The sequence below is a fragment of the Carettochelys insculpta genome, chromosome 6 (assembly GCF_033958435.1).
Source record: "Carettochelys insculpta isolate YL-2023 chromosome 6, ASM3395843v1, whole genome shotgun sequence".
In the NCBI taxonomy this organism is placed as follows: Eukaryota; Metazoa; Chordata; order Testudines; family Carettochelyidae; genus Carettochelys; species Carettochelys insculpta.
Genome location: NC_134142.1, coordinates 7,788,310 through 7,800,585, shown reverse-complemented (window position 1 = coordinate 7,800,585; position 12,276 = coordinate 7,788,310). Strand labels below are relative to the sequence as shown.

The following is a 12,276-nucleotide window of genomic DNA, read 5'->3' as shown; positions in this document are numbered from 1 at the left end:
CCCACACACATTAAGCTGTCCTTGCTCACGTCTGTCCAGCACAGCCCTTGCAAAGTCCTCTACCCTAGCTGTCCGCCCTGGAAGGATATTGTGCACTCCATAATAATGGGTGAGCTCAAAATCAGAGTCAAAGCAGTTTCGGGTCCCTGCTGCAGCTGGAAACAAGTGTCTGTATATTACTGCTCACCTTTCTTCCTTTTGTCAGGATCCTGAAATCTACCATCTCATGATCACTGCATCCCAGGTTGCCACCCACTTCTACTTCTCCTACTATTTCCTCCTGTTTGTGAGCAGCAGGTCAAGTTGTGCATGGCCCCTGGTCAGTTCCATCAGCACTTCTACCAGGAAGTTATCCCCAACATTCTCCAAAAACTTCCTGGCTTGTCCGTGTGCTGCTGTATTGGTCTCCCAACAAATGTCTGAGCTGCAATTTATTTGCAAATTTGACTCCACTAACCATGGATTAAACAGAGACTGGGAGTGGCTCGCAGCTTACAAAGGCAGTTTCTCTGCTCTGGGTGCTAATATCTCCCCATTAGACGCTGACAAAGGCTCACATCCCCCTGTCTGATCTGACTTGTTTTTTCCTCCTTTGATAAGTACTGTTGATACTGGGCCATTTCCACTTTTCTGAATAGACCTTGTCAGCTCTGGCCCACCCTCTTACTGGGACCCCACTCTTTAAATACCCCTCCGAAACCACCCCCCACCACCTCATGCATCTGATGAAGCGGGTCTTTGCCCACGAAAACTTATGCTCCAAAATATCTGTAGTCTATAAGGTGCCACAAGATGACTTCTTGTTCTGGATAATTAAAGTCTCCCATGAGAACCAGGGCCTGCGATTGGGAAGCTTCACTTAGTTGTCTGAAGAAGTCCTCGTCTCTCTGCTCTGGCGGTCTATAGCAGACACCAACTACAACATCACCTCTATTGCTTCTGCCTCTAAGCTTAACCCAAAGACACTCAACTGGCTTTTCTCCCTCACACAGAGCGCAGCTCCTCCTCCTTTTCTCCCTGCCTGTCCTTCCTAAACAGTTTGTACCCTTCCATGACATTGCTCCACTTATGCAAGTCATCCCACCAACTCTGCATTATCCAAATCACTTCATACTTCTTAGACTGTGCCAGAGCCTCTAGTTCCTCCTGTTTGATCTGAAGAAATGGATCTTTCCCATGAAAGCTCATCACCTAATAAAGTATTATTTTAGTCTTTAAATTGCTACAGCACTGCTGGTTTGTTTTGTTAGAATACAGACTAACACAGCTATCTCTCTGTTACTATGCCTGATAGTCGTCTGTCTAATCTGCTCTTAAATATCCAGTGATGGAGATTCAACAACCTCCCTGGGCAAATTATTCCAGTGTTTAACCACCCTGACACTTGGAAGATTTTCCCTAATGTCCAATCTTCACCTCCCTTGCTGCGGTTTAAGACCATTGCTTCTTGTCCTATCCTCAGAGGCCAAGGAGAACAATTTTTCTCCCTCCTCCTTGTAACTTTCTTTTAGGTACTTGAAAATGACTATCATGCCCCCTCTCAGTCTTCTCTCTTATAAACTAAACAAGCCCCGTTCTTTCAGTCTTCCATCAAAGCTCATGTTCTCTCGTCATTCTTGTTGCTCTTCTCTGGACCTTCTCCAATTTCTCCACATCTTTCTTGAAATGTGGTGCCCAGAACTGGACACAATTACTCCAATTGAGGCCTAATCATCGCAAAGTAGAGCGGAAGAATAACTTCTTCCGTCTTGCTCATGACGCTCCTGTTAATACATCCTAGAATCACATTTGCTTTGTTTTTGCAACAGCATCACACTGTTCACTCATATTTAGCAGGGGGTTCACTATGACCCCTAAATCCCTTTTCATTGGTACTCCTTCCTAGGTAAATAACTCCAACGAGGCACAGGGCAGGGAAGAAGCAGACTGGGAGATGATTGGTGGGTTGCCCAATATCTCCCAGCAGATGAGCCAGGGACAGAACCTGGGTCTCTTGTCTCCACGTTCAATGCTTTGTTGGTTCTGCTGTCACCCACCACGGGTTGGACAAGACTCAAAGGGACAGGGTCTTATCTGGACACAAGATGGTTATTATTGATGGCAGGTTCTGTGGAAGAGAGATTAAACCCTGGGCTTCAGCTGGCCTCTGACCATTACAGACCAGGACAAGACCGAACAAAGTGGACAGATCACCCCGCATCAGCTGCAGTCATGTTCTTATGCCTTCATCTGAAGCAGCTTGGTTCTGGTGGCTGTTGGAAACAGGATAGTTAACCTGTGGAACTCCTTGCCAGAGGAGACTGTGAAGGCTAGGACTATAACAGAATTTAAGAAAGAGCTAGATAAATTCATGGAGGTTAGGTCCATAAAAGGCTATTAGCCAAGGTGTCCCTGGCCTCTGATTGTCAGAGGCTGGAGATGGATGGCAGGAGACAAATCGCTTGATCATTGTCTTCGGTCCACCCCCTCTGGGGCACCTGGCACTGGCCACTGTCAGCAGACAGGCTACTGCGCTGCGTGGACCTTTGGTCTGACCCAGTATGGCCGTTCTTATGCTCTGATGTTCTTACGACATCAGACTAAAACACTGGAGGATCGTGCATCCTCGGCTTACAATGATCATGAAGGGTTCTGCAGAGCCCGTACTGCTGTCTGAGACTGCGAACAGAAACACGTCCAACGCAAGTCCATGGGAAATTAAAAACAGGCACAAAATTAGGACATATCACTACTTTTATGGGACGAAGAATGTTACATTATGAGAATTAGCCCCTTTGCACCCACTCAGTCCTGTGGGGCTTGTTTCTGCCCCAGGACGCCTTGCCAACACTACCCAACAGGCAGTTCGCTGAGCAGTGATGGGCTGTACAGCGCCATACCTACCCACGGTTTGCAGCACTCTGCATGGACTCAGGCAACCCCAATACACCTCCAGCCCTCTCCCTCCCACTCCACGAACCCCCAATGCACCCACAGGCCAACCTGCTCTCTCCTGTTCCATGCACCCCCAGACCCACTCCCTCCTGCCCCATGCACCCCAGTGTACCTCCAAGCCCACTCCCTCCCGCTCCATGCACCCCAGTACACCCCCAAACCCACTGACTCCCGCTCTATGCACCCCCAGTGTACCCCAAAACCACTCCCTCCCGCTCCATCCACCCCCAACCCAACCTGCTCCCTCCTGCTCCACGCACCCCCAGTGCACCCCAAACTCACTCCCTCCTACTCCATGCACCCCCAGGACTTGGCCCTGCTCAGAGCCCCCTGACGGGTTGCTGGTACCCCAGGGAAGCGGGGGGGGCTGCGTGGCCCGGCCGGCAGGAGGATGAAGCAGCCCCCGCTGGCCGCGGGCTCTTGCCATGCGCGGTCCGAGCCGAGCCGAGCCGCGCTGCCGTGGGGGGCGGGCTCCGGCGGCTCCTCCCCCGCGGGCGGGGCCCGCCCGGCTCATCACGCCCGTTCGGCCTGGCGCCCGCTGCCTATCCCACTGCACCGCTCGGCTAAGGGCCCGGAGCCGCGCGGGCAGCCGGAGCGAGCCGCTGGGCCGGGCATGGGAGCGGCCGCCGGACGCTGAAGCGGGTACGGGGCCGGCGCCGGTTGGGGGTGCATCGAGCGGGGGAAGTGCAGGGGGTGGGCTGCACCGGGGCTGCATTGAGTGGGAGGGAGCCGGCTGGCTGGGGTGCATGGGGAGGGGTACACTGGGGTGCATTGAGCGGGTTGGGGGTGCATGGGGAGGGGTACACTGGGGTGCATTGAGCGGGCTGGGGGTGCATGGGGAGGGGTACACTGGGGCCCTTTGAGTGGACTGGGGGTGCATGGGGGAGGGGATACCCTCGGTGCACTGGGTGGGCTGGCGTGTGCATGGGGGAGGGGTACATTGAGCAGGTTGGGGTATATGGGGAAAGGGGTACACTGGGGTGCATTGAGCAGGCTGGGGTGCATGGGGAGGGGTACGCTGGGGTGCATTGAGTGGGCTGGGGGTGCATGGGGAAGGGTGCACTGGGGCCCTTTGATTGGACTGGGGGTGCATGGGGGAGGGGATACCCTCGGTGCTCTGGGTGGGCTGGCGTGTGCATGGGGGGCAGGGTACATTGAGCAGGTTGGGGTATATGGGGAAAGGGGTATACTGGGGTGCATTGAGTGGGTTGGGGGACATGGGGAGGGGAACACGGGTGCATTGAGTGGGCTGGGGGTGTAGGGGGAGGGATACAGTGGGGCCCATTGAGCAGGCTGGGGGTGCATGGGGGAGGGGAGGCACTGGGCAGGCTGGCGTGTGCATGGGGGAGGGGGTACATGGGTGCGTTGAGTGGGCTGGGGGTGCATGGGGGAAGTGGGTATACTGGGGCCCATTGAGTGCACTGGCGGTGCATGGGGGAGGGGGTACTTGGGTACATTGAGAAGGCTGGGGGGGGTGCATGGGTGAAGGGTTACACTGGGGGTGCATTGAGCGGGCTGGAGGTTGCAGGGGGAAGGGGGTGCACTGGGGGTGGGTGGGAGGGAGTAGGGTGTGGCTTCTGTGGGGAGACAGTTGCCTTGAGTGGGAGGATGCTGGCTTGGTGGGGTGCAAGGGAGGAGGTGGGATGCACTGAGGAAGAGGAAGCTGGCTGGGGGTCCACGGGGAGGGGTGGGGTACAGTGGGCACTGGCTCTGTGGCGTGCATGGGGTGACTCTAGGGATGGGACCATCAGAGGTTGGGTGGGAAAGGGAGGGCGGTCAGGGGAGGAGGTAGCAGGTGGAAGTATTGCAGGTGGGAGAGGGAGCCTGTGGAGAGCATTACTGAGGGGGCCTCAGGAGCAGGGGAAGAGGGTGGGGAAGGTGGAGCAGGGGGAGGGGAGGGGAAGGGAAGGGGCAGGGAAGCCGGCAGGGAGGGTGCATTCAGCTGGCAGCAGCTCGTGGCTCTCTTTTGTAAAGCTGCTCCTTTAGCTATGTCAGTGTTGCTCCTGCAGTCCCTGTGAAGGACGCCGGGGCTGGGGGTACTTCGGGCCCTCCTGAAGTGCTGACAAAAGCCTCCCCTTTTGCTTTGCAGTGGCACTCGGGGCGCCAGTGGCGGCTGCTCTGCGACGGCTTCGTTCACGGGAAGGTGAGTGAGGGCCGGGGGAGGAAGGAATGACTCAGGACTCTGTCCTGGTCACTGCCCAGCTTTACACCAGTGTGACACCGGTAACTGCAACCGGGTTGCTCCTGGCCTGAGCCGGCGTAGGTGAGAGCAGAGCTGGTGCTTTCCCCTGTTTGGCTGGCTGCTGTGTGAGTTGAGGATGCTGCCCAGGTTGTTAATGATGGACACTGATGCTTTGTTTGTGCTGGGAGAGAGCAAAGCCGATGCATGCAAGATTCAGAGACTTTCCTTTGCAGTTCGATAATAGAATAACCCCTTCTTGTCCCAGTGTGGGATTAATTTAGGGAGGATGAGCAGCGTGACTGGAATATACCCTGAAACTTCCATCCTAATGCTGCCAATAACTCCCTCCGTTGCAAAGGAACTAGCTCGCTTCCCCTCTTTAATGCCGGTGTTTCTTTGCATTTCACTGGGCTTGGACAATAGAAACTGGCTAGGCAGTGTCGTTGTTTCTTGCCCATTGCCTGCTCTGGCCACGCTGCACCTGCACAGCGCTGCCAGGTTTGGGTTTGGTTGGAATCCGGATGAGCTCTGCTTTTCATTGATAGACTCAAACCCCTGAGTGGCTCTTTCCCCAAAAAGATGTTTGTGGTGTTCTAAAAGTTGCTTTTTTAAATGTAAACGTTGGATTTAAGTTAACTGACTGTGGGCTTACAGAAACAGATGCTCAGAGCTCTTTAGGTTTATGAGTTACCCATTATGGAAAGCAAAGATAGTTCTCTAAGTGAGTTTACAGGCAGCATCTGTTGTCTGGGAGTAAAATATGTCCAAAATCCTAGAGCTCCATCTAGAAAGGTGCATGGCAAAAGGCAGGGTATGGACAAGCAGCTTGTAATAGGGGGAAAATCCAGACTCCCTGAAAGTCCCTCATTCTGCAGTTTGAGCCACCAATGCACACCCGTGGCATAGATTTAGCTGCCAAATTGGGGCCTCAGAAATGGCATAGAAGCCAGGAACACTAGCCTAACAGAATTGTAAAGCGAGAGAGGGGAAATGGGGTTGGGATGGGCGTTACCTGCTGGATGAACTAATTCTTTTTTAAAATCCTGTGAAACTTCTCATATTTTCACTTGCCCAAGAGTGTGGAAACGCTCGTAAAAAAGGTTCTGGTGCTAATAGCGGGAATCCAGTTTGTGAGTAGAGGCTCAGTGTTACGGTGGTGAGTCAGCATTGATAGGCTAAGGAGAGACAAAAGGCTTAATCGGAGCAAGTGCAAGGTTGAGATCTCCTTGCATAATTACGTAATTGCTTATTTCCAGACAAATGAGGTGTTGCAGGATATAGCTGTGCTTGCTTTGTTTACTTCCAAAATAATTAGCTCTGTGTATGTACCTAGGGTTTTACCCCACCCTGGGTTTCTAAAGTTGCAATATAGGAACTGTTGCAATTTGTACACTCAAAACAGATGGGCACATTGTTTTTTCTTATTGATGTGAAGGCTTATTATTGAATGAACCTATTACAATGCAAATACTGAAGTGGTGTGAATATTCCAGCCAGTGTGCTTCTTGCTAAGCTATTAACGTATATTAGAGCACTTGATACACAATTTATCCTTTGCTCATCTGTCAGGCAGTGTAGCACTATTAGCAGAATTCCTCTTCTTTGCCAACTTTAAAAGACTCTAACAGTTTTATTGGAAATACAGACTGCCTTGAATAATTAAAGGGGAGGATATGGTGATAGATGAGTGTAAGTGTAAGGTTCAAAGTGACTAGTACTGGGCTACAAAAAGTATTGGTATAATCAAAGGGAAAGAGCAGATGCCAGCTGTAGAATTGACTGTGGGGGTGACCCTTGAAGAGAGTTCAGTGTGTTATCAAGTGACTTACTGATACCCGGATGCCATTTGTGGAATTGTCTCCCCCCCCCCCCACCTTTTGTTTTTCCTTTTTTTGTTTTGGCTTCTCTGCCCTCAGCCTTTTTTGCATTGTCTGTCACATCTGGGAACTCCTGTTCTCATGAGATGAAATAAGGTACTGCATGACTGCGACTGGCATGGGTTTATTTCAGAAATTACTTTGAAGCGTATAGAAAAAACAAAGAGCCTGGGTTTGCAGAACATAGATACTGGAAGTTGGTGGTGAATCATGCTAATGTAGACACTGCTCAGCTGGCTGAGAGAGTTCATTAACTGGGAGAGATAATGACTTTGGATAAGATAACCCAATCATGAACCTTTCAGCGAGTACCAATATCAGTCACTTTGGTGAATGTTCTATTTATCTTGTAAAAAGTCATGTTAAAAATGGACCCTTTTCCCCCCTCCTGCCCTTATGCATATGTGATTCCTATTGCCACCTTAGTGGAGAGAGCAGAATAAGTTACAATTTAACCTGTCAGACAATGATCTTGCTTTTCAGTGTGGGAGGAAAGCTCCATAAATGACTTCTTGTCATCTGAAATGGATGTTCTTGTTTTGATGGTGGTTTATGATACAGCACTCTAATGGGAGTGTCTAACGGGCAATCATTCGGAGCTGCAAAGCAAGGCGGACTAATGGCAAACCCAAAGGTACCCTATCATTGCTGTTTCTTGGAAGGAATCACTTCTGTGGTTGGTCAAGGATAGCTTATTTGTAAATATAAAATAATGAGGCAGCAGTAGTTGAGAGAAATATTCTTGGAACAAAATCACTGAGATGGATGGGATCCAAAGTGGCTGCAAAAAAGGAAAAAATTACTGTAATTTTTCCTTTAAAGCAGGGGTGAGCAATGCAGTTTTGCAGAGAAGCCAGGAATTTTGGTACTGGCTGCAGGCTGGCTCTGCCTCCCACCCCGCACTGCTCTGAAGGGGCAGGGCCTCAGGCAGAAGAGATGGAGCTGGGGACTATGGTAAACCCTCGATTTATGTGGATGTTGCATCCTGGGCAACCTCCGTGTAAATCAAATTTCATGTAAATTGGGGCAGGGGGTTGGGGAGATTCCCTGGAATTCCCCTGGCTGGGGGAAGTGGGCAGCTGGATGCTCTGGCTCCCCCTGCAGGCGGGCAGGGGCTGGGTTAGGGTGGGACAGGGCACCTTCTGCTCCGGTTGCTGGCTATGCGGAGCAGCCATACCCCCCTGCTGCCCGCAGCCATGGCGCAGCTTAGCCCTGGGGCTGCTCAGCCAGCAGCAGCCTCAGCTGTGGAACTGGAGCCCTGGGCAGCTCCACCCAGCGCATGGCTTGGCTCTGGGCAGCTCCAGCTGTGCCTGCCCCTCTCTGCTGTCGGCACAGCAGGGCTGGGCAGTCTCGCGGCAGAAGCTGCCTCCTAAGGACCCCTGAGCCGGGCGCAGCACGGGGTACGTGGCAAGGCAGGGTGCAAGAAAGTTGGGTTCCCCCCCAGACTCCATTTGTGTTAATACAAACATGCAGAAGTCGAGCGTGCAAAGCGGGGGTCTGCTTTCCGGAGAGACGAAGGGAGTGTGGGAGAGCCAGACTTTGTGACACTGATTGGGTGTGTGCTGCGGTGTATGTGTGACAGTGACTCTATGTGTGTGGCACAGCGTGTGTGTGCACTGGCTGCTGCTGGGTACGTTCCCGAGAGAAGCTGCCCTCTGTCTCTGTTGTCTACCCCCTCCCCTGCTCTGTACTCCTGAGTCACTGACCATCCATGCTTCGTACTGGAGCAGCTCTGCTGTGTCTCCCTCTCCCTGCTCCCATCTCTTCCTCTCTGCACAGCCAGCAGGAGAATCCTAGGAGCAGCTGGGCTGCAGAGAGAACAAGGTGGGGGGAGGGACAGCTGAACACCTGGTGCTGGCTGTAAGTACACACACACTCTGCTCATCTGCTGGGCAGGCAGGATAAAAATGCTTGGCAGGCTGGATCTGGCCCCAGGTTTGATCTTGCCCACCCCTGCTTTAAAGGAAAGTGACCAATGCGCTGATTTGGTTTTCTTCCCATAATATTTCTTTGCTGTTGATTACAGACTTACAATCGCAGAATTCATTTGCGTGTGCTAGTTGTATTATTCTTACCTGATCGCGTTAGTGGTTGACCCAGTGAACAAACCTCTTCGTTAGCTTTATATACTTAAGCTTGCAGTGTTGATATTATTTCAAGACCTTACCATGTGAAGTAGAAGTCACCTCTGGAGCCTGTGGTGTTTGTTAAATTTAGCTTGAAATTTAGTCACATCAGTTATCTGGCTCTCTTGAGAATGGAGATGTAATTTAACAGTCTGGAATTTTGTGAGAAGGTTGAATTAGTTTCCTCCACGATTGAGATTTTCCTCTCATCCTCCATACAGTGGATCCTTACTGTGATGCTTCACAAAATCTATTGCTGGAAAAGGAGGTTGCTTCATTATAAATATTTATAATCATATCCATTTTTCCCCCCAAGCTTAGCTATTTCTTAAGTAGCTCCCATAAAACTTCCCTGATCTTAACTGGAAATTTGCTGCAGTTTCAATTTCTGTTGATGGGTTTGTTCCTTTTTTTTTTTTTTTTTTAAGTTTCACCATTTCCAAGCTTTGCTGCTTTCTAATACTACGAAGGGCTGAAGCCGCTTTTAGGCTCTGGTGAACGAAGAACCAGCATTATATTAAAGCAGATCAATCTTCTCTGCACTGCACCATCTGTTCCAACTTTTAATTTTGGGAGAGTAACCACAAGGACTTGAGTGTTTTTAAAATAGACACAATGAGAGCTTGAGCGTGAGGCTGAGCAAAATTACTTTATCAAAATAAACCCCCTGGATATTTTTATGTATACATAAAAAAACCTGGAGGCTGCATCTCGCGGCTAGGGAGTGATCCCTGAAGTGGTTGACTCTGTCAGCTGTGCCTAAGCATTGCTCACACTGCAGCTTTTATTATGCACTAGAATGGAAAGCAACTGAGCAATGAAGACAAGGCAGACATTCCAGCTAGCCGCTCAGCTGCTGGGCCATCTGGAGGGGAGAGATGAAAGGCCTGAGTTTAACTCTGGCTTTGTGTTTGTGTTTTGTTCCCCCCCACCCCTTCTGGGCCCTCTTTCCCCTGCCAATCTTCCTTCTCTCACATCTCCCCCGCTGCCCCACCAAGAAACATACCCTAAAGCTGGAGACACCATCAGCTTTTGCGCTTGAAATGGCCGGAGGTGAGAGGCTCACTTCGGTATGACGTTCGGCCACTGCTGGCTTCGTTAATTAGGCTGCTTGACGTTGACTCGCGCGCTCCTCCTTGGCTTTCCTGGGGCCAGTTGATGGGAGCTCATCAAGTAAGAGCTGTTCAAGCACTGCTGAATAATTCAGAGAGATGAGCTGATGTCTTGGCTTGCTCTTGTGTTCTGGAGCCTGGATTATGACCTGCAAGGTGTTGGGAGGGTGCCTCAGCCTCCCTGCTTGGCTGCAGCTGAAGATGATTATTAGGTGAACTCCCCTCTGTTTTTAGGGGTTTTTCAAGCTGTGGAGATGTTGCTGGAAGAGACGCAATTCCTTTTGCAATGCTTTCCTTGAGGGAGGGGGACCCAAATACATCCTTTCTGCGGCTGGAGGGTTTCAGAGTTTTAAACTCTGGTCCCAGACCTTTCCCTCCCGTGGGCTGAAGCAGGCCTTTCGGCGTGTCTGCAAGGTCACAAACTCGCTCCTCGCCGGCCGACAGAGGCCGTGGCTCAGGGTTTGCTCTGCCAACAGTGTCAACCTGTGTTGCCCATCGGTCTGACTTTCTCTGTGACACCGGGACGCTTTGTCCCATCCATTGCACAGAAGTGGAGCCCCCTGGAGAAATCCACAATGTCGTCATGCTTTCCTCCCCCTCTGCTGTGAGACGTACACAATGCTGGACAATAGCTGGGCAGCTGGTGAGCTGCGAGTGCTCCTTATTGCAATAATCATATTGGTCGCGCTGTTTCTTTGGCCTCTGCAGAGCGCCCCACTTTCCCCCCTCACACCCCCACAGCTGTCCATACCCACCTGTTGTCTCCTTGTATAGATGCACGCTGTGCTTTTGGTGCAGGGACCATCCCTTTGACAGATGCGTGTGAAGCAGCAACCACAATAGGTTCCTGACTGGGGAACGTAGATAATACCACGGTACAAATAAGAAGGGCAAGGTACAGCTCACGGGCAAACCTGACTTGAAGGGCTGTTTTACCCCTCCCCACTCCAGAACCCAGTTGTAGAGACAGCAGCTCAGGTCACGCCCCCCGCATTTCCTCCTTACTCCTCCCCCCCCACCCCCCTGCCCCAGGGATGTAGAGGGAGAAGCAGCCTGATACCGGGTCTCTGGTTTGTACAGAGTTTCCTGCACAATCATAGAACACTGGAACTGGAAGAGACACCTCAGTAGGTCATCAAGTCCAGTCCCCTGCCCTCATGGCAGGACCAAGTACCATCTCTGTCATCCATGTTAAATATTTATCCAGCCTGTTCTTAAATAGCTCCAGTGATGGTGATTCTACAGCCACCCGAGGCAATTTATTCCAGTACTTAACCATCCTGACAGCTGGGAAATTTTTCCTAATGTCCAGCCTAGACCCCTTCTTGCTGCAGTTTAAGCCCGTTGCTTCTTGCCCAGTCATCATGGGGCAAGGAGAATATTTTTCTCCCTCTTCCTCGAACATGCTTTTAGGTACTCGAAAGCTAATATCATGTGCCCTCTCAGCCTTTTCTTTTGCAAACTAAACAAACCCAATTCCTTTACTCTTCTCTCATAGGTCATATTTTTTCCTAGACCCTTAGTCATTTTAGTTGCTCATCTCCGGACCCTTTCCAATTTCCACACATCTTTCCTAAAATGTGGTACCCAGAACTGGACACAGTACTCCCGCTGAAGCCTAATCAGCACAGAACAATGTCTAGCTCACCACGCTGTTGTGAATGCATCCCAGAATCATGTTTGCTCAGCTTGTGGTCCACTCTGATCCCTTTCTGCAGTACTGCCTGAGGGAGTCTCTTCCCATCTCCCCCTTCTTTCAGGGCATGCCAGCAACTGCAGTTGCTGGGAACCCTCCAGCTCCTCTGCCCCTCTCCTCAATAGTGCAGTACCTTCTACTTGCAAGCTGGACTCTGCTGGATCCAGTGGCTTGTGGTGGCAGCCGGCCGTTCTGCAGCCCATTTGTGGGAGGGTGGGTGGGGGTAAGAAGTTCTGGGCTGAATGTTTTTTCTGCCTGAATTTTGCCTTGCTTGGTGGTGCAGAATGCCCTCAGGATTGGCAGATGTCAAGAGTGGTGTTAAGTATCAGAGAGGTGGCTGTGTTAGTCT

The 12,276-nt window shown here is 51.2% G+C and overlaps 1 protein-coding gene across 9 annotated transcripts in view; it reads left to right on the top strand.

Moving 5' to 3' along the window:
* Positions 1-3,464: 3,464 nt before the first annotated feature.
* NIN (ninein) overlaps positions 3,465-12,276 on the top strand; it is a 126,164-nt gene continuing 117,352 nt past the window's right edge. For 8 of the 9 annotated variants that reach the window (XM_074996197.1, XM_074996191.1, XM_074996192.1 and 5 more), the window contains exons 1-2: positions 3,465-3,576; positions 5,024-5,077. The gene's annotated coding sequence lies outside the window, so the exon portion shown is untranslated. The remainder of the gene's footprint in view (positions 3,577-5,023; positions 5,078-12,276) is intronic. The other variant, XM_074996198.1, reaches the window with a different exon arrangement.